Raw genomic sequence first — 23,355 nt, 5'->3', positions numbered from 1 at the left:
TACAATACCCTTGTTTGATCTGTGTCCTGAACTCAGCCCTTCTACTAACTCCACAAATCAGTAAATTATCTGCATTAAAAGCACTAAGCTGGGCGTGCGTGGTGGCACACACTTTATTTTTTTTTTTGGTTTTCGAGACAGGGTTTCTCTGTGTAGCCCTGGCTGTCCTGGAACTCACTCTGTGGACTAGGCTGGCCTCGAACTCAGAAGTCCACCTGCCTCTGCCTCCCAAGTGCTGGGATTAAAGGTGTGGTGGCACACACTTTTAATCCCAGCACACTGGAAGTAAAGGCAGGCAAATCTCTGAATTCAAGGCCAGCCTGGTCTACAAATAAATTCCTGGACAGGCTCTGTTATACAGAAAAACCTTATCTCAAAAACAAAAAGTACTCATCAGTGTCCATGTAACAATGTCCATTGGTTATTTGGCAGTTCATTTCTAGAGTTGTGCCTAACTGGGTCAACTGACAGCCATCTGGAACATATGCTCTAAAAGCATAAAACCTCATTTATCCCTGCAGCCTGCATCGTTAGCTCATGTCTTTGGCTTCTGCAGTAAGCCTCATAGCTGATGGTCCTTGGCTTTTGCACATTAAATATAATTTGTGGATAACTTTGTGTGTGTGTGTGTGTGTGTGTGTATGTGTGTGTGTGTAACCACACACAATGAAACATGCCCCAAATAGGATAATATCCAAACTTTTTTTTTCTTCAAGAAAGTCGCCCAGTCTAACCTAAACTTCCTATGTTGGCACCGATGATTTTGAACTTCTGATCCTCCTGCCTCCAGTTCTGGGATGACAGGCATTTACCAGCTCAGTCAGTCAACAGTTCTCCAGAGAAGGAGGGAGAATTAAAAAGAAAAAGACAATTAGTCAACTCTGTAGCATGACCCCAGCCTGTTCTTAGGCTGAAGCTGGTTTATTGTCCTAAGTCATAAAGTAGTTAAAGAACAAAGGGAGCGTAGACTGGGTAGGTGATGAGCAAACAAAGCATAGACAATAGGTCCTGAGATATCTGTATTCAGGCTCTTCATAAGACCCATCAAGATACAAAGAACACATTCCTCAGCTGTATTCATCTTGAACCTACTTCCGAGTGAGTCCTAGCACAAAATCAAATTCTTGCCCAAGGCGTGCTTTGTTCAAGCCCAAAGTCAAATTCCTGCCTGAACTTACTTCCTTGTCCCAGCACAATGTCAAATTCCTGCCAAGTTTCTAAAAGTGGCCCCAAAAGCTTTGCACAGCTTTTACTAGTGCTGAGGATTGAACCCTGTGCATGCTAAGCAAGCACTCTGTCAACTGATCTGCATCCTCCCCATCATAGGAGCAGGAAAACTTGAGTTTTCATTGTTCAATCAAGAGATTCCCCTTGTGTAGGAGACCATTAGGATCAAGTTCCGGATGGGAGAAACAGAATCTGGAGTGCTGGAGAGATAACGCCACGGTTAAGAACACTTGCTGCTTTCGAAGAGGACCAGGGTTTGGTTCCCAGCACCCACACAGCAACTCACAACTGCCCATAACTCCAATTCTGAGGATCTAACATCTGATCTCTTTGGGCTCCTGCACACAGGGCACACATATCATGACCTCACACATACACATGAATATAGTTCCCTCATAACTCTTCGTGGTTTGTTCTGGTTCCTCTAGGAGCCAGTTGCAGTTGTATGTATATTCCAAGGGATACAGCAAAGACTCTCAGGCCATGGTTATTATCAAAGAGTACAATAAACCTTTGGTTCAGCCTGGCACCCTGATCAGCATTGTTGTCCCAGCTGTTCAAGAGGCTGAGGCAAGACTAGCACTTGAGCTTGGAAATTTGAGACTAGCCTCAACCACAATCAGACCTTATCTCAAAAAGTTCTTCTAACTCCAGAGGATACGGGTTAGGGTGTGCAAAAGTAGATTTCCTGTCCCAAATATGAGAACAAGTACCTGGCATACATATGATAGCTTTCCCAAGTGGCTCTGAAAGACTCAATAATTTAAGATGCATGCCCCTTCAAAACTAAAAGAAAATATGAGATTAGTCCATTTAAATGAGATCAAGTGAAGAATATTTTCACTCAGTATTTATACAAAACTGATCATTGATCATTATCTAACTCTTAAACTTATTCACTTTGAAAACTGGTGTTAAGAAGCCAGGTGTTGGCCGGGCAGTGGTGGTGAAAGATAGAAAAATCATAAGTTGATCCCTTGAACCCTACTCTTAAAAGCAAAGACATAAAAACCTGTAAGTCAAACACTGTGTTGCCTCAGTCCCAGGAAATTAGCTGACCATTTGAACAGATGGCCCTAACTAAACAAACCTTAAGATTCATGGTGTCAGGATGCTATGGGCCTGAGATTAGCCTGGCCGTGCTTTGAACTAACAGCCCTGAGACAGTTGGTGCCAGGATGCTAAAAGTTTGAGATAAGCCTGACCCCCTTGAACTGGAGCTCATGATATATAGTGTGAAACTAGTTCGAAATAGCCAATTATAAAGTGACACACCATTCATCTTAAGAATTTGAGATCAAATGTATCAATGACCTAGTGACCTGTTCCCCCTCCTTCCCCCTTCCCTAACTCCACTCTCAGCATTCCCCCTTCCCTAACTCCACCTCCACCTGGTTTGTAGATTCCCCCTTAAAAGCTGTAAACTTCTTTTGTTCTTGGCTGAATTCCTCTGGCTTGAAGGGAAGACAGCCCTGGCTAGCCAGTAAACCTCTTGCGATTGCATCAAGTTGAGTTTCTCGTGAGTGATTTGGGTTTCGTCTGCAGTTCTCCACGGATCGTGAGTTCCTTTTCTAGTGGGCTTTACAGTGGCAACCGCCTTTAATCCCAGCACTTGGGAGGCAGAGGCAGGCGGATTTCTGAGTTCGAGGCCAGCCTGGTCTACAAAGTGAGTTCCAGGACAGCCAGGGCTACACAGAGAAACCCTGTCTTTAAAAGAAGGAGGGGGAGGGGGAGGGGGAGGGGGAGGGGGAGGGGGAGGGGGAGGGGAAGGGGGAGGGGGGAGGGGGAGGGGGAGGGGGGAGGGAGAGGGAGAGGGAGAGGGAGAGGGAGGTTGGAAGAGGCTAGAACAGGTTTAATAGAACTTGGTTGTTATCTTAGCACTGAGGAGGCAGAGACGTGTAGATTCCCTGATAGGGGGATCCCTAGATCTCGCTGGCTGGCTAGCCTCAAGTTTGGGACCCTGTTTTTAAAAATTAAAAACAAAACAAAACAAGGGAGCTGGAGAGATAGCTCAGTGGTTAAGAACACTGGCTGCTCTTGAGTTCAATTTCCAGCAACTACATGGTGGCTCACAACTATCTATAATGAGGTCTGGTGCCCTCTTCTGGTGTACAGGCATACATACAGGCAGAACTTAAAAAAAAAATAGAAAGAGAAATCATAGATATCCTACTTTTCTTGTCATTGTGACAAAACTCCTGAGGTAGGAAGGAATTTATCTTTGGCTCAAGGTTTGAAAGAAACCTTGGATATTTTATTGTATATTTTGGTTTATCATGGGCAAAGCGAGTAGTTCACATCATGGTGGCCAGAAAGGTCAAGGAAGAGACCAGGGGAAAGGCATCCTTCCTCCAATAGACTCTGAGAGGCCAAATCTTTTAAGTTTAGACTCCATTTTAGAGAACCTGACCTAAGTTTAAACTGAGGCAAACTAATGGGTTTCTAACTTAGTTTCTACCTAATTTAGTTTCCAAGTTATCCCCTAACAGATTTTGAGCCTAACTCCAGTCTCTAGCTAACCCCCAAGACCTGCATCTCTAGGTTACACCCCTAACAAGACCAGTGTCTCCAGGTTATTACCTATACCCCCAGGTTACAAGCTTGCCCCTGCCCAAGGACCACTGATGCAGAGGGAAACAGATTAAGTTTTTATGATATGACAATGCTAAAAGCCATAGCAACTTTCCAATTAAAGCCATAGCAACTTTCCAATTAGATTATCTATCTATCTATCTATCTATCTATCTATCTATCTATCTATCTATCTCTATTTCTATCTTTATCTCTCATTGCTTTCTATAAAGCCTTGCCCCAGTAGATGATTGGGGCACCTCATCACCAAAACCATCCTGCATCACAGTGGTGCACTGAGGGGCCAAGGAAGCTTGAATACGGCCCCTGTCTGTTTTGGGGGGCCGGGGGTGGTTCAACCCTTCCCTGGCTCTACAACACCACTTCCTACCATCCCCTAACTCTCAACAATGCTGTAATATTATGAACCCATCAAGGGGCTAATGTTTGTTAGGGCAGAACCTTCTGATCTAACCCTCACCAGAAATGTCATAGAACTCAAGATATGGTTACACTGCTTTTTTTGTTTGTTTGTTTGTTTGTTTTGTTTTGTTTTTCGAGACAGAGTTTGTCTATATAGCCCTGGCTGTCCTGTAACTCACTCTGTAAACTAGGCTGGCCTCCAACTCAGAAATCTGCCTGTCTCTGCCTCCCAAGTGGTGAAATTAAAGGCGTGTGCTACCACTACCCTGCACACCGCTTTTTAAAAATCTGTGTATTGTATTTATGTGTAGTGTGTGTGCCCGCTTGAGTGTATGTGCACAGTGTGACCACATGTACCTAGGGAGGCCGGAAGAGGCTACCCACTTCCTAAAACTGGAGCTATAGGCAATTGTGAGCCACTGGATGTGGGAATTGAAACCCGAACCCTGGTCCATTGCAAGTGTTCTTAACCGCTGAGCCACCTCTCTTCTAGCCTCGGGTTTGTTTGCATGTATGTTTGTTTGTTGTGAGCACCATATTTAAATTTTTTCAATGTTACATACTTCATCTTCACATCATGTTCAATACTAGATGCTGGAGTCCAGCTCCAAACGTTCCTGTTCTTGCTTTGGGGATCGGGGGTCGGAGTGGGGGTGGGGGAAGGAGAGAGCTGCCAGGACAAGACTTATCTAGCAAGATAATTAGGGTTGCTTTTTAATGTTAAAACTGTTACCTCTCTTAAGTCTAAGTTCTTTGCAGTGATAGCTGACACAACTCTCTGAGTTCCTCTGAAGCCAGAAACCACAAGTCCCAGGTGTTTAGCACCTAGTCATAAAACATCAGGAGATTAAGTAGACTTTGTTCTTATCTTGGAACTAATTTATCAGCTCAGAATGTGACTGAAAGAAGAAGGAAGAAAAAGGAACATTTTGAAAGGTTATCTTAATCTTTATTTCTAAGTTCTTTTTCTCTAAAACTTCTCCACGTATTCTCTCTCCAGAAATTCTCCCCCCCACAAAAAAACCTCTTAATTTCTAAGTTATTCTACTCTGCAGTCCTCCTTCCTCCTCCCAATCTTGCTCTCTCCTCCTGCTCTGATGTAATAATGTCATGCAATGCAATCATTCCTAGGTTTCTGTAGTTTTCTAGGGGAATAGATTCCATGGTTTTTCCAAGTATCCCCCCTCACCTTGTTTTAAACAAAAGTTCACTAAAAGTTTGAATATGAATTCAAATCATAAATCAAATAAGACGTTTACAACAGAGAATGTTTACCTATGTTACCATTAAAACTAGACATCCTGGAAAGATGGCTCAGTGGTTAAGAGCACTTACTGCTCTCCCAGAGGTCCTGAGTTCAATTCCCAGCAACCACATGGTGGCTCACAGCCACCTATAATGTGATCCGATGCCCTCTTCTGGTGTGTCTGAAGACAGCTACAGTGTACTCATATAAATTAATTAAATAAATAAATAATAAGTCTTTCTAAAAAATCAAAAAAGTGGGCACTCTTGTGAAAATAAAATTTACTTGAAACCAATAACAAAAATTCATGGTCAGCAAAGACCAACAACAACTTGTTAAAATAGCCATAATAAAAATAACAAGTCCATCCAGGGGCAAGGTGACCAAAAAGAAAAAGGCATGCAAGGACATGCCCAGACACGCCCAGACATGCCCAGACACGCCCAGACATGCCCAGACATGCCCAGACATGTCCAGACAAGCCCAAATGAGTAATGGACCATCTGGTGTTTTTTCTTCCCTTTTCTGGGAGGTCCGAGGTTTCATGGTCAAAAATAACTAGTCATCCTGCCAGCTCATCCTGCCAGCTCAAATGATTGCTTACACAAGTTGCTGGTGTTTAAAATAACCAATCATATGTAACCGCGCCAAATTTTCCTGCTCTTCCCCAGCCTCTACCTATAAATATCCCAAGATTCCTAGGGTCTGGGTTGAATCCTCAATCTCCTGCATGAGATACGTTTCGACCCGAGGGCCCTCGCCATTAAACTGCCTTTTGCTGTTGCATCAAGATGGTCTCTCGTGTGTCCTTGGGTGCACACAGGTCTGGACTTGAGTGAGAGTCTCCCTTCAGGGGTCTTTCATATGGGGGCTCATCTGGGAGTCCAGGATCTAAGTGACCACCCAGGACTCCTGAAGACCCCTTGGAGGTAGATCTGTATGAATGGTGTGTGTGTCTGAGTGTGGCACTGCTGTCTTTATGTCTTGGTTTCGGTTTCTGAGCAGCTGCCATTGTAGACCATAAGGACTCAGTGGCTGCAGAAGCAGACATGCTAGGGCCTCAGGCTGCAGCCCTGGAGGATGCTCCAGAGGTGGAGGGAAGTCAGGAAGGCCTGACTGCCCTGTTTCAGAACAAAGGAGATGGAGTGCTCCTTCTTGAGGGGAAGAAGTGGAATCCTTCCCCGTCAGAGATTTTGGCTGGTGTTCCGAGCCCCTCCATGTCCCCTTCGCCCGTGAAAGAGACACGAGAGGCAGTGTTCGGGTGGTTACCACAGCGAGGCTTTATTCTTGTATAAGCAGAAGCAGAAAGACCCAAAGCCCGGAAAAGGCACTGCTTATATACACCCTAGAGTGACGTGTTCACTTCTGATTGGCTGTTCACTCATTACCCATAATACGCCTCTGGATGGGCAGTGACTTTGGCACGTTTTTTGCCTTTTGCACCTGCGCAGTCAGTTGTTTACTAGTGGGAGGACAGGATGCCCGCGCCATCTTGTAATGGTGAATGTTGTCACGCTCATGCGGCTCCCAACATCTCCTCCTATCTATATATTTAAGATGGAACAGCCTATTGCCTATCAAGCATGGCACCAACTCAGTGAGGGAAAGCAGAAGCCTGATCCCCTGTGCAAAATGAGATATTGTAATGGGTTTCTTCTCTCGTAGTCGTGCAATGAGGAATACTTCCCATACCCATCTCGATGCCTTTTGGCGGGGAAAGGGAGCCTCCACCCTGGGGCGCCACCAGGGGAGGTTTCTTGACATCAAACCTTTGTGCAATCAGGCATACTTTTGGGAAATCTATCCACACTCATGGAACATTCCCTGTCAAGTACCCACTTGCAACACCTCTAAATATTCAGGTACCACAGTTATTCAGGCAAGGGCTGGCTAGACTTAGACCTCTCATCGACCCAGTGCAATGGGCTGAACCCTTGGGGTGCATCGACTGAGGGTCTCAGTCATCAGCTATTGGGAGCCGACTTTAGTAGAAAGCAGCTAGATCAACTTTGCAGCCATCTGGAACCATATACCCCGATGAAAGACTTGGTTGTCAAAAGCCTATAACAGCTGAAGCACACTCTGATAAATATATTGTTTATCCCACATAGCTTGTTTTGCTGTTTAGTGACCTCAGCTGTATGGTGCACGTGGTAAAATGTTTTCACCTGTGTTCTCCTGCTTGTGTATATAAATACCTCAGAATTCCCTTCAATAAGAGAGACATGAGAAAATAGAAGAGATTGAATCACACCCTGTCTTGTCTCCATTCTTTGCGTCTCTTGCCCCAAGAGCCACACTCTCTCTTGACCAGAGCACTTAGCCCCAAAGCGTTGAGGCAAAAGTGTTGAGGCAGAGTGTGGGCCTCAACAATCAGCTACTTTCTTAGCCTAGATAGCCAAATTTCAGGGGGAGATGTTTGCTCAAGGCTACGAGTGCTTGGGCGATAGCGACCTTGTCACGTTTTTGTTGGGCTCTGAGCTTGCAGACCAACCATAACATGAACACTAATCCACAACATAGGGCTGCACCAAACAGGCCTATCCCCACCCTTTAAGAAAGAAGGAAAAGGCAGAGGTAAGCCAAGAAGTAAAATCGCCAGGGGTAACAGGGTCCACTCGTGTTCCATTAGGGCTCGCAATCCGGATCTGCAATTGCTGCTGCATCTGGTCCAGCTCCCTAGTCCAATTCCCTTGTAAATAAGCAGAAAGATTATGGCTTTGAATAAATGTATCATTCATAAATCTCAGAGGTGTAATACATAAATGTGGGGTTGCTGACACGCAGCTCATTTGAACCACATCTGTGAGCTGCTCCACATGGGCTTGGAGCAAATCAACTCTCTGATTGACCAACAGGATGCCTGATGCCAGGTATGCATCCACTTTCTGTAGAATGGTCAAAGCCTCAGAGGTCTTTTCTGAGATTTGATTAACAACAGTAGCTGCTGTAACTTTATTAACCATGCCTGTGCCAGCTGTCACAGCTGCAGCTGCAGAGATGGTAATAGCAGTGATAATGGCTGCAGTAATGCCAAAGTCTCTTTTATGTCTCATTAATGATGTAGTAGGGAAAGTTTCAGGATCGGCTTCTACTGGAATGGGCACAAAGGTAGGCACGTGCACATCCAAGGCTAGGTCTAGTGATCCATTCCAGCATTGTGCTAAAAAGCATGTAACATTCTTACAATCAAAGATATCAGAATTATTTTGAAAGTTGGATAACATAAAGAAAAATGGAGGGTCCACACACACCGACACCGGTTGTGCAGATGCATTCCTAAACACCTTATTAATTTTAATGTTATTCAAATGGCTAGAGATATTAGATCGTGTAGCTGAAACATTTTGTACTTCATGAAATATACCATTCAACAAGACAAAGGCAGATACACCTTTTTTAACATTCTAAACAGTGGCTACAACACATAATTTAATTGTGTTGAAGCAGGGTAAACTCAAGAAAATACACATACGATTTAATTATATATATATTGTCTTCTCAATAGATGAGGCATCTGTAAATATAGTAAATATAGCAAACATCTTTTCTATGGTCTGTATGCATAGTAAATGTTAGGAAATATAAAAGCATGTATAGAGAAAACTGTAACATATGATTATCAAATTTGTCTAAAATGTTTGTCATATAACAGGCCAAATTTAATAATTCAATAACCAATTTAATTGTTATGTGGAATAAAGAATAAACCTTTTATCTAAAATGTTTTTAGGATTTTATCATATAAACTTTATTTGTAAATGAAGAAAGACAAATCCATATTAATGGTTTCTTTTGTCAAAGGGCTGTTGTGGACATATGAGTAGTAATAACACAAACAGCCAACAATTTATTATAGTCTATATAATTTATCTGTTGATAACTAACAGCTTACTTTATTTTCAGCAAAGCTATGTATCTTTTATTAGTTAATTGTCAAGGGGAATTAGGACTTGCCTCCCTTTGAAACTATCAAACGGAGGTTTAAATCCTCCTATGGTAAGCTTAAGATGAGGTTTTAGCCAATTAATATCTCTAAACAACTTTTAAAAATCACTAAGAGCAAATGAAGATTAAAAGTAAACCATTTTCTTTTTGCATGTACACTCACAAGCCAGAAGATGGCATTAGATCCCCACCATAAATGGTTGTGAGCCACTATGTGGTTGCTGGGAATTCAGCTTTTATATTTTAAATTACAAGTCTACCTTTGACGGCTGAGCCATCTCTCTAGCCCCAACTATCTATTTTTATTAGAATTTTCTGTGTCACAATCTGATTAGGATATAACTGAGGTCTCAAATATTGAAAGACACTGTCTTTGAATCTTTTTTGGAGCAACAAGTACTCTAAAAAATTTTTTAAAGCTCGTTATATTGGAGCAAAGGCTTGCGGAAAAAACTTCTTTAGAGAAATCCACTAATAAAGTATCACACAATGAATAATATACACTAAAAGATTTAACCTCTTAATTTTTTGTATTAAAGCAACAACAATATTTATATATATAAAATGTAAAACAACCATTTTCTGAAGTAATTATTTCTAACAAATATCACTTCATGGGCTCTTAAAAATTATGAATAAATTTACTGACTGTAAACCTCTCACCTTTACCAGAAATGTAAAGGGATGGTATAAAAAAATCTTTTATATCTATAAGAATTCTATAAGCATTTACTGAAATGGCAGCTGGAGTAGGCAAGTTAGGCTGTATAAATCTTAAATTTGAACTTTATTTTGGATTAATTTAATAACCAATCTTTTTTAGTCCAATGAATATATCGGATAAAAGCCAACCTTATTCTCTAATAATTGTTACATATATTAGAGGAATCCAAAGCACCTCATTTTTTAACAACTTTGAATATAAAGGAATTAAAACAATTTGAACAATATTTTATCAGCAGGTACAGTTATACTCATGGAGGGAAGTAGGCATAATTTTAATGTCTCCAGCATAATCATAACTTTTAGCCCACAGACTGTTGTAAAGTCTTCGGGTCTTAGATTTATCCCTCTTCTCACAAGAAACAATGAAGACAAAAGACGAATTCCGGTAAACACATTTCTAGGACCTGGTCGTGAAGACCCAGGACAAAAGGAGCTTTTGGCACCTGAGCTGTAGAGCTCAGTCAGCATTGTCTTAATTCAAATGTAAATGCGCTTAAACCTCCCTCCAGCCTGTTCTCTGAGGCTTGGCTAGGCCTGAATTGTGCGATTTTGACTTTAACTTTAACTTTAAACCTTAAATTTAAACTGTAAACTTTAAAAGACACGTGTTGTATCTTTTCTCTATAAACATAGGCAAATCAAAAATTTTCAAACTCTCGGTTGAACTGCCAACTGTAGGCAATGGAATATTGGCAGTTTAACTATGTTTTTAAGCCTCTTTTGTAATATTAGAGTATAACCATATTTTTGAGAAACAAAACCAATCTTTAACGATGTAAGCAATCTATTTTCTCTAAAATCAACACCAAGTAGATTACCTTTATGCTATAAAGTTTTGCTGCCACAAAACAATGTGTAAAATTTAATGGAAAACTTGTAGCATTATATAACTCAGGCTGCTGGCGGGTGCGCCGTGAAGACGGAGCAACCAAGTAACACTCAATAGCTGTAAACAATGGCAGCACTGCAGAATTTGAATGTACTGGCATGGGAACAGGCCAAGATCTAACTATGGCCCATAGTGGTATACTTATCCCCAAATCAAACATCAGTATCAGGAGAATCAGAGCCGTCATCTTGCAATCTAGCTTTATTCTTCACAATCTGCACCAGCCGAGTAGGGACCCAAATTGGATTGTCTTCACCTGTGGAATAAACACAAACAGCTCCCCTCCCCGGCCATGGCGGGGGCCTATCGCGTCCCTGATCTTGGAGTAGGGCCGCTGCCATTTCTAAGTTTGCTGCTGCAAATCCTGCCTTAGTGAGGAGGCCTACCAGGCCGCAACAGGCTCTCAGCCAGTCTTGTAGCCCCTTTTTCCTACGAGGGACAATGGCTGCACGGCATTCAGCTGTGGCATTTTCAAAGATCATCTGTTCTATCACTGGCATTGCTTGCTCTGGTTCCCCAAAGATTCTGCCATAAAGGGGGGGTCCTTTTGTCCTCCACTCTCTCTCCACCAGCAGGTGGAGGGTCCTTAACCTTAACAGGCTCTGCAGTAGCCCTTGTTTCTTTTGAGTACTCTTTTCTTCGACCAGGCTCCTTGGCCTTATCTGTTTCTCTAGGCTCTTTGGCCTGATCCCCAGGCTCCTTGGCCTGATCTCCAGGCTCCTTGGCCTGATGCCGGCTAACACGCTCTGGTTCTGGTATGCTAGCATGGCCCTCTCCTGAAACCTCTTGACTTGCACTAATAGCTGAAAGCAAAAGCAACGCAAGCAAGAGGCTAGCTAGTGGAGTGGCGGTGGTGAGTGAAAGTCCGCTCGCAACGAAGGCTTCCACCCCAGGCATATCTCTCAGAGACGTACTTCGTTCCTGTAGTCTTTTAACTCGCTCCGAGTCTCGGGGGTTCTCCGCGGCGCCTTGAAGATCCTGGGTTTCGACGCCAGATGTTCTGAGCCCCTCCGTGTCCCCTTCGCCCGAGAAAGAGACATGAGAGGCAGTGTTTGGGTGGTTACCACAGCGAGGCTTTATTCTTGTATAAGCAGAAGCAGAAAGACCCAAAGCCCAGAAAAGGCACTGCTTATATACACCCTAGAGTGACGTGTTCACTTCTGATTGGCTGTTCACTCATTACCCATAATATGCCTCGGGATGGGCAGTGACTTTGGCACGTTTTTTGCCTTTTGCACCTGCGCAGTCAGTTGTTTACTAGTGGGAGGACAGGATGCCCGCACCATCTTGTAATGGTGAATGTTGTCACGCTCACGCAGCTCCCAACAGGCTGGTTCTATAAGACCAAACTCTGGCAAGTGTGTCTGACTGTGTTAGTTCTGTGTGCTTGTGTTTTGGTTGTGGGATTACTAGGTTTTGAAATGGGACAGGCTGTGACGACTCCACTATCTTTGACTTTAGACCATTGGGCTGACGTTAGGGCGAGAGGACATGATTCGTCAGTGACTGTAAAAAAGGGGCCTTGGCAGACATTCTGTTCCTCGGAGTGGCCTACCTTTGATGTGGGATGGTCCCCTGAGGGGACCTTTGATTTGCTAACTATCAGAGCCGTTAAGGTAGTTGTGTTTCAGGAAGGACTGGGATCACATCCAGATCAGCAGCCCTATATTACTGTGTGGGAAGATTTGGCCTGCTACCCACCCCCATGGGTAAAACCTTGGGTCCCACGTCGACCTAACTCCCATGTCCTGACTGTTCAGAAAGAAGTGGCGGGGAAGAAATCAAAACTGCAGAAAGATGAAGAGACCAGCGCCCCACCAAAGCCCCTTCCTAAGATACACCCTGAAATTGAGGAACCCCCTGAGTGGCCCCCTCCTCCTGCAGAGTGGCTGGCCCCACACCCCCACCCTACCCACCGCAGCCCATGCCCCCTCAACCCCAGCCCACAGCCCAGCCTTCAGCACCCCCGGCCCTTGCCACAGAGGCAACAGGTGGCAGATCCTCAGCAGGGACAAGGAGCAGAAGGGGAGCTGCTTCTGTCCTGGAGGGGCCCAATTCTATGGTGGCTTTGCCTTTCAGGGACGTGGGAGCCACCCCGACCAACCCAAATGAGTTACAGCTACTACAATACTGGCCATTTACTTATTCTCATCTTTATAATTGGAAAGCTAACCATCCTCCTTTTTCAGAGAATCCTGCAGAACTTACAGGTCTGATAGAGTCCCTGATGTATTCACACCAACCCACCTGGGATGACTGCCAGCAGCTCTTACAAACCTTATTTACCACTGAAGAACGAGAGAGGATACTCTCTGAGACTCGGAAAAACATCCGAGATAATGATGGACACCCAGTCCAGGATGAGGCTACACTAAGCCAGAGATTTCCACTGACTCGTCCCCAATGAGATTACCACAAGGCTGAAGGTAGGGAATGGCTGTCCACTTATCGCCGGGCTCTGGTGGCAGGTCTCAGGAGGGCCGCAAGAAGGCCCACCAATTTGGCTAAGGTAAGAGAGGTCATGCAGGGAGCTAATGAACCCCCTTTGGTGTTTTTAGAGAGACTTATGGAGGCCTATAGGAGGTATACCCCTTTTGACCCCATGTCAGAAGGACAATGAGCGTCTGTAATTATGGCTTTCATTGGGCAGTCTGCCCCTGATATTAGAAAGAAACTCCAATGCATCAAAGGGCTACAAGACTACACCATTAGGGATGTGGTCAAGGAGGCAGAGAAAGTTTATCATAAGAGAGAGATGGAGGATGAGAAACAGGAAAGAGAAAAGAGAGAAAGGAGAGAGGATGAAGACAGGAGAGATAGGAGACAGGAGAAGAATTTGACACATATACTGGCCGCAGTAGTAGGTGAGGAGAGAAGAGCCAAGGTTAGACAGTTAGGGGACCTAGGCGGCAAGCAGAGGCAGGGGCCAAGGAGACCCGGAAAAACCGACAGACCTCAACTAGGGAAGGACCAGTGCGCATACTGCAAAGAGAAGGACCATTGGGCCTGAGAATGCCCTAAAAAGACAGGGGCAAAAGTACTGTCTTTGGAAGATGATGAAGATTAGGGGAGATGGGGCTCGGCCCCCCTCCACCAGCCTAGGATAACTTTGAGAGTAGAGGGGACCCCCATGGATTTTCTAGTAGATACAGGGGCTGAACATTCAGTATTACAGCAACCTTTGGGAAGATTAAAAGATAAAAAGATATTAGTTATTGGAGCCACGAAACAATATCCATGGACTACCTCCCGAACTGTAGACCTTGGTAAAAAACAAGTGACCCACTCCTTTTTGGTGATACTGGAGTGCCCCACACCCCTGTTGGGAAGAGATTTATTAACCAAACTCAAATCCCAGATTACTTTTGCCCCTGCTGGGCCACAATTGTCCTGGGGAGTCAAGAACCATCCTGCCCTATTGCTCTCTCTACAGTTGAGAGAAGAATATAGGCTATACCAGAGTAAAAAGAAACCATCTACAGATATTTAAACTTGGCTGGATCCATTTTCCCAAGCCTGGGCAGAGACTGGAAGAATGAGAATGGCTAAGCAAGTCCCTCCAGTGGCAATTGAACTTAAATCAGGTGCTACCCACATAGGGGTTCGACAATACCCCATGAGTAAAGAGAGGGCATACACCCCCACATTAATAGATTACTCCAACAAGGGATCATAGTCCCCTGTAAATCCCCATGGAATACTCCCCTTCTCCCCATGAAGAAACCAGGCATGAATGACTACCGCCCAGTACAAGATTTAAGAGAAGTAAATAAAAGAACACAAGACATCCATCCCACTGTGCCTAATCCATATAAGCTGCTTAGTATGTTGCCACCTGAACGGGTGTGGTACACTGTTTTAGACTTGAAAGATGCTTTCTTTTGCTTAAAGTTACATCCCAATAGCCAGCCCTTGTTTACATTTGAATGGCGAGATCCTGAAGATGGAAGGACTGGACAACTCATGTGGACAAGACTGCCACAAGGATTCAAAAATTCTACTTTGTTTGATGAGGCCCTACACCGTGGCCTTGCTTCATTTCGAGCCAGAAACCCACAAGTGACTCTCCTGCAGTACGTAGATGACATCTTGATAGCTGCAGAGACCTATAAAAAATGTGAGCTGGGAACTCAGAAGATTCTGGCCGAGCTAGGTGAGTTGAGGTACCGGGCTTCTGCTAAAAAGGCACAGCTATGCCAGACAGAAGTAACCTACTTAGGGTATACTCTGAAAGATGGACAAAGATGGCTCACTGAAGCTAGGAAACAAACAGTGATGCAGATCCCAACCCCAACCACCCCTCACCAGGTAAGAGAGTTCCTGGGAACTGTGGGGTTCTGTAGATTCTGGATCCCAGGGTTTGCCACCCTAGCAGCCCCAGTCTACCCCCTGACCAAGGAGAAAGGGGAATTCATTTGGACTGAAAAACATCAGTCAGCCTTTGATTCTCTCAAAAAGACATTGTTACAAGCCCTTGCCTTGGCGTTGCCTAACTTAAAAAAGCCTTTTACCTTATATGTTGATGAGCAAAAAGGAATCACCAGAGGGGTCCTTACTCAAGCATTAGGACTCTGGAAACAGCTGGTAGCTTATCTGTCTAAAAAATTGGATCCTGTGGCCAGTGGATGGCCCTCCTGCCTATGAGTGATAGCGGCAACAGCTGTGCTAGGAAAAGATGCTGATAAACTAACTTTGGGCCAAAATGTGACTGTGGTGGCCCCCCCATGCCCTAGAAAACATTATCAGACAGCCGCCAGACCATTGGATGTCCAACGCCGGAATGACCCACTATCAAAGCTTGTTGTTGACTGATCGGCTAACTTTTGCCCCTCCTGCTATCCTTAACCCTGCCACCCTGCTGCCTGAGACTGGTGAGACCCTAGCACATTAGTGTGAAGAAATATTGGCTGAAGAAACAGGAACCAGGATGGACCTGACTGACCAGCTGTGGTCTGGGGCAGCAGCTTGGTATACCGATGGAAGCAGCTTTGTGGTAGAAGGTAAGTGTAGAGCGGGAGCAGCAGTAGTGGATGGGAAGTCTGTCTTATGAGCCAGTAGCTTGCCTGAAGGGACATCGGCCCAAAAAGCAGAGCTTATAGCTTTAATTCAGGCTCTGAGACTGGCTGAGGGGAAGACTATTGACATTTACACAGATAGCTGGTATGCTTTTGCAATGGCTTATGTCCATGGAGCAATCTATAAACAACGAGGACTGCTGACATCTGCTGGTAAAGAAATAAAAAAACAAAGAAGAAATTCTCAGCTTATTAGAAGCTATCCATCTGCCCCATAAGGTGGTGATCATACATTGCCCAAGACACAAAGGGGAGGGATCCATAGAAAGAGGACACCAGATGGCTGACCAAGCTGTCAAGATGGCAGCTCAAGGACCTATAATTCTGTCTATGGTGGTTTCGAACTTGGGGGGAGGGGGACAGCTGATAATGCCCCTTGACAAAGGAGAAGGGTTTGCCTACTTAACCCACATACATGCCCTTACTCATTTAGGGCCGAAAAACGATGACTGAACTGGTAGCTAAGTCTCCATATTCTATCCCGAGGTCGAGACATGTCACTTCTCTATCCGACCAGCAGACAGGAATGACGCAACATGAAGTTCTTCTCAAAGCAGTTTATTCAGGAATCCTTTTCCACATCTCTCTGGAAGCCCCCAATTTTTCCGGTCTTCCTCCCTATATCCCCATGCCTGGTCACTCAGAGCCTGCCACGTGGGCATATATCCTTGGCACACATCAGATGGCCTGATTCTGCGTGGCAGCAAGTCTGTGCAGTAGTTCTGTGGATGTGGCTCCAAGGTGCTGGCTCTGCTCCGGCTTCCCACAGCGGGAAAGACGCTCCATCGAGTTCAGTCTGCCGGGATCACACCGTCCTGCAGAGGCACAGGAGCAGAAGTCTCAGGTGCCATTTTAGCTGGCTGCCACACTCGCTCCTCACAGAGACAGCTAGCAGAAGAGATAGTAAAAAAAATTGCAGAGCCTGTGCCCTGACAAACACAGAGTCTAGGAAACTCCAAGTGAGAAAACGCCTCCGTGGTACCTGGCCTGGAACCTTTTGAGAAGTAGACTTCACTGAAATAAAACCTGCCCAATATGGCAATAAATATCTCCTAGTTTTTATAGACACCTTTTCAGGATGGGTAGAGGTGTTTCCTACCAGAAAAGAGACAGCTAATGTAGTAACCAAGAAGATCATTGAAGAAATTTTTCCTCGGTTCGGAATCCCTCGGGTAATTGGGTCAGACAATGAGCCTGCCTTCATCGCCCAGATAAGTCAGGGTCTGGCCAGACAGCTGGAGATAAATTGGAAATTTCATTGTGCTTATAGGCCCCAGAGCTCAGGTCAGATAGAAAGAATAAATAGAACACTAAAAGAGACCTTGAATAAATTGGCCTTAGAGACTGGCATAGGAGATTGGACAGCCCTTCTCCCCTTGCCCTGTTTAGGGTGCATAACACCCCAGGAGTATTAGGCCTCACTCCCTTCGAGTTGATGTTTGGGACGCCCCGCCCATCTATGAGACTTTACAAAATAATGCTCGTCCTGATGATCCCTCTATTCTCCCATCTCACCTTTTAGCCCTGCTAAAAGCTCTTGAGATTGTCAGGAAAGAGGCCTGGGAACAGCTTAAAGACTCCTACACTGCTGGCGACCTACAAGTTCTACACCAGTTTGAGGTAGGAGACACAGTCCTGGTGAGGAGACGCTGAGCGGGAAATCTTGAGCTGTGGTGGAAAGGGCCTTATCTGATATTGTTGATGAACCCAACAGCCGTCAAGGTGGAAGGGATCCCCACCTGGGTTCACGAGTCACATGTCAAGAAGGCCCCTCCAGAAGATAGCCAAGATGGGTAGATTTTGGAAAAAACTGATAGTCCTCTTAAGCTCCGCCTACATCGCAGACACCAGCCTGAGTCAGGACAATAATCCTCATGCCCCAGTACTATAAACCTGGGAAGTGCTTAATGAGAAAGGAAACACTGTTTGGTCAATTGCCACCGTGCACCCCCCCATGGACCTGGTGGCCAGACTTATTTCCTGACCTGTGCCAGATAGCGATTGGTGCCCCCAGGCGGGATACAGAGATTCAAGAGGTTCAACAACCAGTACCTAGTTGTGTAGGCCAGACAGGACAAGGATATTCAGGATGTTGTAGTCACTATAGGAGGTCTCAAACATATCATAAATCTTTTTATGTCTGTCCGGGACGTCATAGACCCAAGGGACAGAGGTACTGTGGAGCAAAAACACATTTCTACTGTAAGTCTTTGGGATGTGAGACTAGTGGGATGGTGGGTTGGGGCCTACCTCCCCAATTGATTGGATTACACTTACTGCCAACTATAGCCTCCAAGAGGGAACGCCTGATAATGTACCCTTGTAGGACCAATTGGTGTATGCCACTAAAAATCCAGTCCTCCAGCATAGGGAAAAAGCAGACTACCTTATGGAAGAGAGGGCCCCAATGGGGCATCCGACTCTATATTACTGGTTATGACCCTGGGCTTCTTTTTACCATTAGACTTAAAATAGAGAGTACTACAACAGTACCCATAGGACCCAACAAGGTTCTCCAGGAACAAGGTCCCACTGTAAAGTCCCCTATCTTAATCCCAGTTCCAACCATGCTGGTAACCACCACTGACTCTCAGGGTCTTAGCCCTTCACAAGGCTTTAAGACATCTGCCGCTACCCCTGGACTGTCAACAGGACAACGACTAATTAATCTAATCACTGGAGCCTTCCGGGCCTTAAATAGTACAGATCCTAATTCTACTAGATCATGTTGGCTGTGTTTGGCGGCAGCACCCCCATATTATAGGAGTCGCCGTGAGTGGTACCTTTAACAACACCACTTTCCATCATTCCTGCACCTGGGGAACAAAACAGAAATTAACTTTAACTAAAGTATCAGAGATAAAAACCAGCCTTTGTCTAGGTAACCCACCCGCCTCTCATAAACATTTGTGTAATCAGACAGAATCTTATCCAAAAACATCAACTACCTTTTATTTGGTGCCTGAACCCAATTGATGGTGGGCCTGCAAAACTGGGCTCACTCCTTGTATATCCATGAATATATTTGAACCAACTACAGATTTTTATGTGCTTGTATAACTAGTCCTCAGGATTTATTACTATACTGCTGATAATTTTGAAAATCATTTTGATAATAGGCTTAAGAGATATAAGAGAGAGCCAGTATCCATCACCCTAGCCATTTTATTGGGTGCTGGTGTCGCTGCTGGAATAGGGACAGGAGCTGCCACATTAGTTACCGGACAACAGAGCCTCAGTGCCCTTAGTTCTGCCATAGATGAAGATTTAAAGATGTCAGAACAGTCTATTACTAATTTAGAAAAATCTTTGACATCACTATCAGAAGTAGTCCTTCAAAATAGAAGGGGACTAGACCTATTGTTTTTAAAAGATGGAAGATTGTGTGCAGCCCTCAAAGAAGAATGTTGCTTTTATGCTGATCATACCGGGGTGGTCTGAGACTCAATGCAGAGACTTAAAGAAAGATTAGATAGAAGACAAAAAGAAAGAGAGGCTCAATGAGGTTGATTTGAGTCCTGGTTCACCCACTCTCCTTGGATGATGACACTGCTCTCTGCCATAGCCAGTCCCTTGATAATAATTTTTTTTGCTTTTGGTTTTTGGCCTATGTGTAATAAATAAATTAATAGCTTTTGTTAGGACTAAGATAGATACTGTTCAGCTAATGGTATTGAGACAAAGGTACAAGATCATAGGAGACAAAATAGAAGATACTGATCTTTGATTTTAAGATTAAGATCATTCAAAACAAAAGGAGTTGGGAATGTGAAAATAAAATTTACTTGAAACCAATAACAAAAATTCATGGTCAGCAAAGACCACCAACAACTTGTTAAAATAACCATAATAAAAATATCAAGTCCCTCCAGGGGCAGGGTGACCGAAAAGAAAAAGGCATGCAAGGACATGCCCAGACATGCCCAGACATGTCCAGACAAACCCAAATGAGTAATGGACCATCTGATGTTTTTTCTTCCCTTTTCTGGGAGGTCCGAGATTTCATGGTCAAAAATAACTAGTCATCCTGCTAGCTCATCCTGCCAGCTCAAATGATTACTTACGCAAGTTGCTGATGTTTAAAATAACCAATCATATGTAACCGCGCCAAATTTTCCCGCTCTTCCCCAGCCTCTACCTATAAATATCCCAAGATTCCTAGGGTCTGGGTTGAATCCTCTATCTCTTGCATGAGATACATTTTGACCCGAGGGCCCTCGCCATTAAACTGCCTTTTGCTGTTGTATCAAGATGGTCTCTCGTGTGTCCTTGGGTGCACACAGGTCTGGACTTGAGTGAGGGTCTCCCTTGGGGGTCTTTCACTCTGAATACACTTTTAAAACAAACAAACAGACAAACAAAGACTAGGCTTGAAAAGATGGCTCAGCGGTTAAGGGCACTGACTGTCTGTCCTTCCAAAGGTCCTAAATTCAGTTCCCAGTAACCACATGGTGGCTCACAGCCATCTGTAATGGGATCCAATGCCCTCTTCTGGTGTATCTGAAGACAGCAACAGTATATTTGCTATATATGTAAAACAAACAAACAAATAAATAAGACTAGATGTTCATAATCTGTCAATAGCTCTACAATTTCATGGAGAGTTAAAGACTGTAACTAAGTTATCATTGGAGTTTTGTATAGATAAATCCAGTTTTGTATAGATAAACCCGCGCATTGCTCCTGCTGCTGGCAGCTGCCCTGGTACCCTACACAGACCTGTGCTGGTAAGTGGGGGGGGGGGGGGGAGGGAAACAGCCTCTTCTGGGAGGAGGGGGGTTCGGGCAGAAACCAGGAATCCGAGTAAATGCTTCATAAATGCGTCCTCTGGACCCTCAGCCCCCTTCTGAACTCATTTCCCAAGCACAGCACCCAACTCCCCTCCAGACCGGAGCCCTGGGTCTCTGGAAGAAGTCCGGGTCTCACCGCGTGCCCCACCCCCCAGGCTCACACTTGATGCAGTGTTTCCTCACCGCCGGTCCCGGCCTTCCTCGGAGAGCCACGATACATGGAAGTCTGCTGCATAAAGGACAACCAGTTCCTGCACTTAGACAGCGACGCGGAGATTCTGAGGATGAAGCCACGTTTGTCCTGGGTGGAGCAGGAGGGGCCCGGACTATTGGGAGCCGGAGAGACAGAGAGCCAAGAATGAGCAGCAGACTTTTTTAGTCAACCAGAGGACCCTGCTTGGCTACTATGACCAGCCCTTTATTCAGCAGCAAGCATTTTGGAGTTCTACGCGGGTTTCCGGCTCTGCATGGACCACAGCGTCTCAGTCCGTCCTCAGTTTTATCATTCTCCCCTGGGCACCCAACACTGTTCAGTCATCTTTCCTTCCAATTTCGTGAGTCCACTTTTTAAAAGCGTCTTTCCATGGACCTGCCCTTCGAATCGGAGTCTCCAGGGGTCTCTCAGGCTCCTCAGGAGTCTCCAGGGGTCTCTCAGGCTCCTCAGAGCCGCTCTGCAGGCTGCAGGCAGGAAATGGAGTAGGCGTTTGGGTGGATGGACTTGAAGGGCTGAGTCCAGATTACAGCCCAGTTGGACAATCCGCAGGCTGCAGACAGCAGCGAGACTACAGTTTGACCCCAGGGATTTACAGGAAGGAAAAAGCCTGTCTCTTGGAATTTGTTCTGAAGCTGTCACAAACATATGGTGGAATGCATGCACTCACCCTGACTCCCCATCATCACAATGTAATTTCATACACCACCACCACCAACAACAACAACAACACAAACAAACAAGCAGACAAAATCCACCAGTTTTTGCTCCACCTGTCATTTTCTGACCATAGTGAGCACAGTGTCCCTGGCTAGGAGATGTGACCACACCCTCCTCATCCCTCACCCACCCACTCTGCCCAAGTGTACTGACTGTCTGGAGTACTGAGGGGCATGGAAATCAGTCTGGGGAGGTGTAGGTAAAAATGGCTTGGGAATCCAGGATTCTTCCCGCTAAGCTGTGGGTAGTTGGCTGGGAATGCCCTGGGTTCCCCCAGCTTGAAGTTTAGGCTGCTCATTAACTAAAGGCCTCTCCATGGTTCCTCACAGCACGGTCCCAACACACAAGAAAATCCAAACCGGTTTATTGGCATGGCTGACGGTGGATGGGTCTGGATGTGCTCCCCACAAAACCCAGGGGGGACCTGAGTTGAATAGGGAGGAGGAGGGGGGAGGGGCTGGGGAGGAATGCTTAATTGACTCCACCCTCTGGCCTTCAGGTACCTGATTAGTATGTAAATCTTTCTAGGGCCTGTTCCTCATGCCCTCCACCTGTGTATGTGCCTGAAGGATGAAGGTGGAATGGAGATTAGACTGAGTGACAGGAGCCTGTGTTCTGGGGGCATGGCCGAACCCATAGCCCAAGAACCAGGACACCCTTCCATGGCCCGACAGGGAGGGGAAAGGATTCCCCACTTAAACTGGAGCCATCACCACTGTGCTCCCTTCCTCCCTGCTAGCCTTCACCTCTGCTTTCCTCTACTCTGCTCCCCTCCACTCTGCCCCCCTCCACCCTGCCTCCTACTCTCTGCCCCCCAGTCCTTCCTTTGGCCTCTCTTCTATTTCCTACAAAGCCTGTGTTCCTACAGGCCTCGGGGGAGCCCCAGTTCACGGAAGTCATCTACGTGAAGGAAAAGCAGTCCCTGCACTGAGACAGCTAGGCAGAGAATCCAGGGGTGGAGCCCTGTTTGTCCAGGGTGGAGCAGAAGGGACCCAGACTATTGGGAGCCGGAGACACAGAGCCAGAATAAGAAGTCTTTCCAAGTGAACCAGAGGACCCTTGCTTGGCTACTACAGCCAGTCCTTTAGTCAGCAGCAAGCATTCTGGACTTCCACGAGGGTTTCCGGCTCCGCATGGACCACAGCATCTTAGACCGTCCTTATTTTTATCATTCTCCCCTGGCACCCAGCTCTGTTCAGTCATCTTTACTTCCAATTTCGTGAGTTCACTTTTTCAAAGAGTCTTTCCATGGACCTGCCCTTCTCTAGTATATCCAGGGCTCTACAGACTCCTCTGCTGCCACTGCCTCAGAGCCACCACGGGTCTCTCAGGCCCCTTGGAGCTGCTCTGCAGGCTGCAGGCAGGAAATGGAGTAGGTGTTTGGTTTGAAAGACTTCAAGCTCTGGATATGAGCCCAGATTACAGCTGACTTGGTCAGCCCACAGGCAGCAGGCAGCAGAGGGTCTTCCTCTCTTTCTCTTTTAATTTGTCAAAAAGATGGTGGCTTCATTTACAAAACTTCCATGTGC

General features: G+C 45.4%; 1 long non-coding RNA gene and 1 pseudogene across 1 annotated transcript; both read left to right on the top strand.

Moving 5' to 3' along the window:
* The first annotated feature begins 12,451 nt into the window (after positions 1-12,451).
* Positions 12,452-14,520, top strand: LOC143435246 (uncharacterized; annotated as a pseudogene).
* Positions 14,521-15,766: 1,246 nt separating this feature from the next.
* On the top strand, positions 15,767-21,813 carry LOC143435261 (uncharacterized). The gene is made up of 3 exons (XR_013105398.1): positions 15,767-16,030; positions 17,628-20,832; positions 21,051-21,813. It is a non-coding gene; the product is annotated as an uncharacterized LOC143435261 (long non-coding RNA).
* The last annotated feature ends 1,542 nt before the right edge of the window (positions 21,814-23,355 follow it).

Source organism: Arvicanthis niloticus, chromosome 20 (assembly GCF_011762505.2).
Source record: "Arvicanthis niloticus isolate mArvNil1 chromosome 20, mArvNil1.pat.X, whole genome shotgun sequence".
Lineage (NCBI taxonomy): Eukaryota > Metazoa > Chordata > Mammalia > Rodentia > Muridae > Arvicanthis > Arvicanthis niloticus.
Note: the sequence above shows the minus strand (reverse complement) of the source record. Positions and strands in the feature narration are given on the sequence as shown.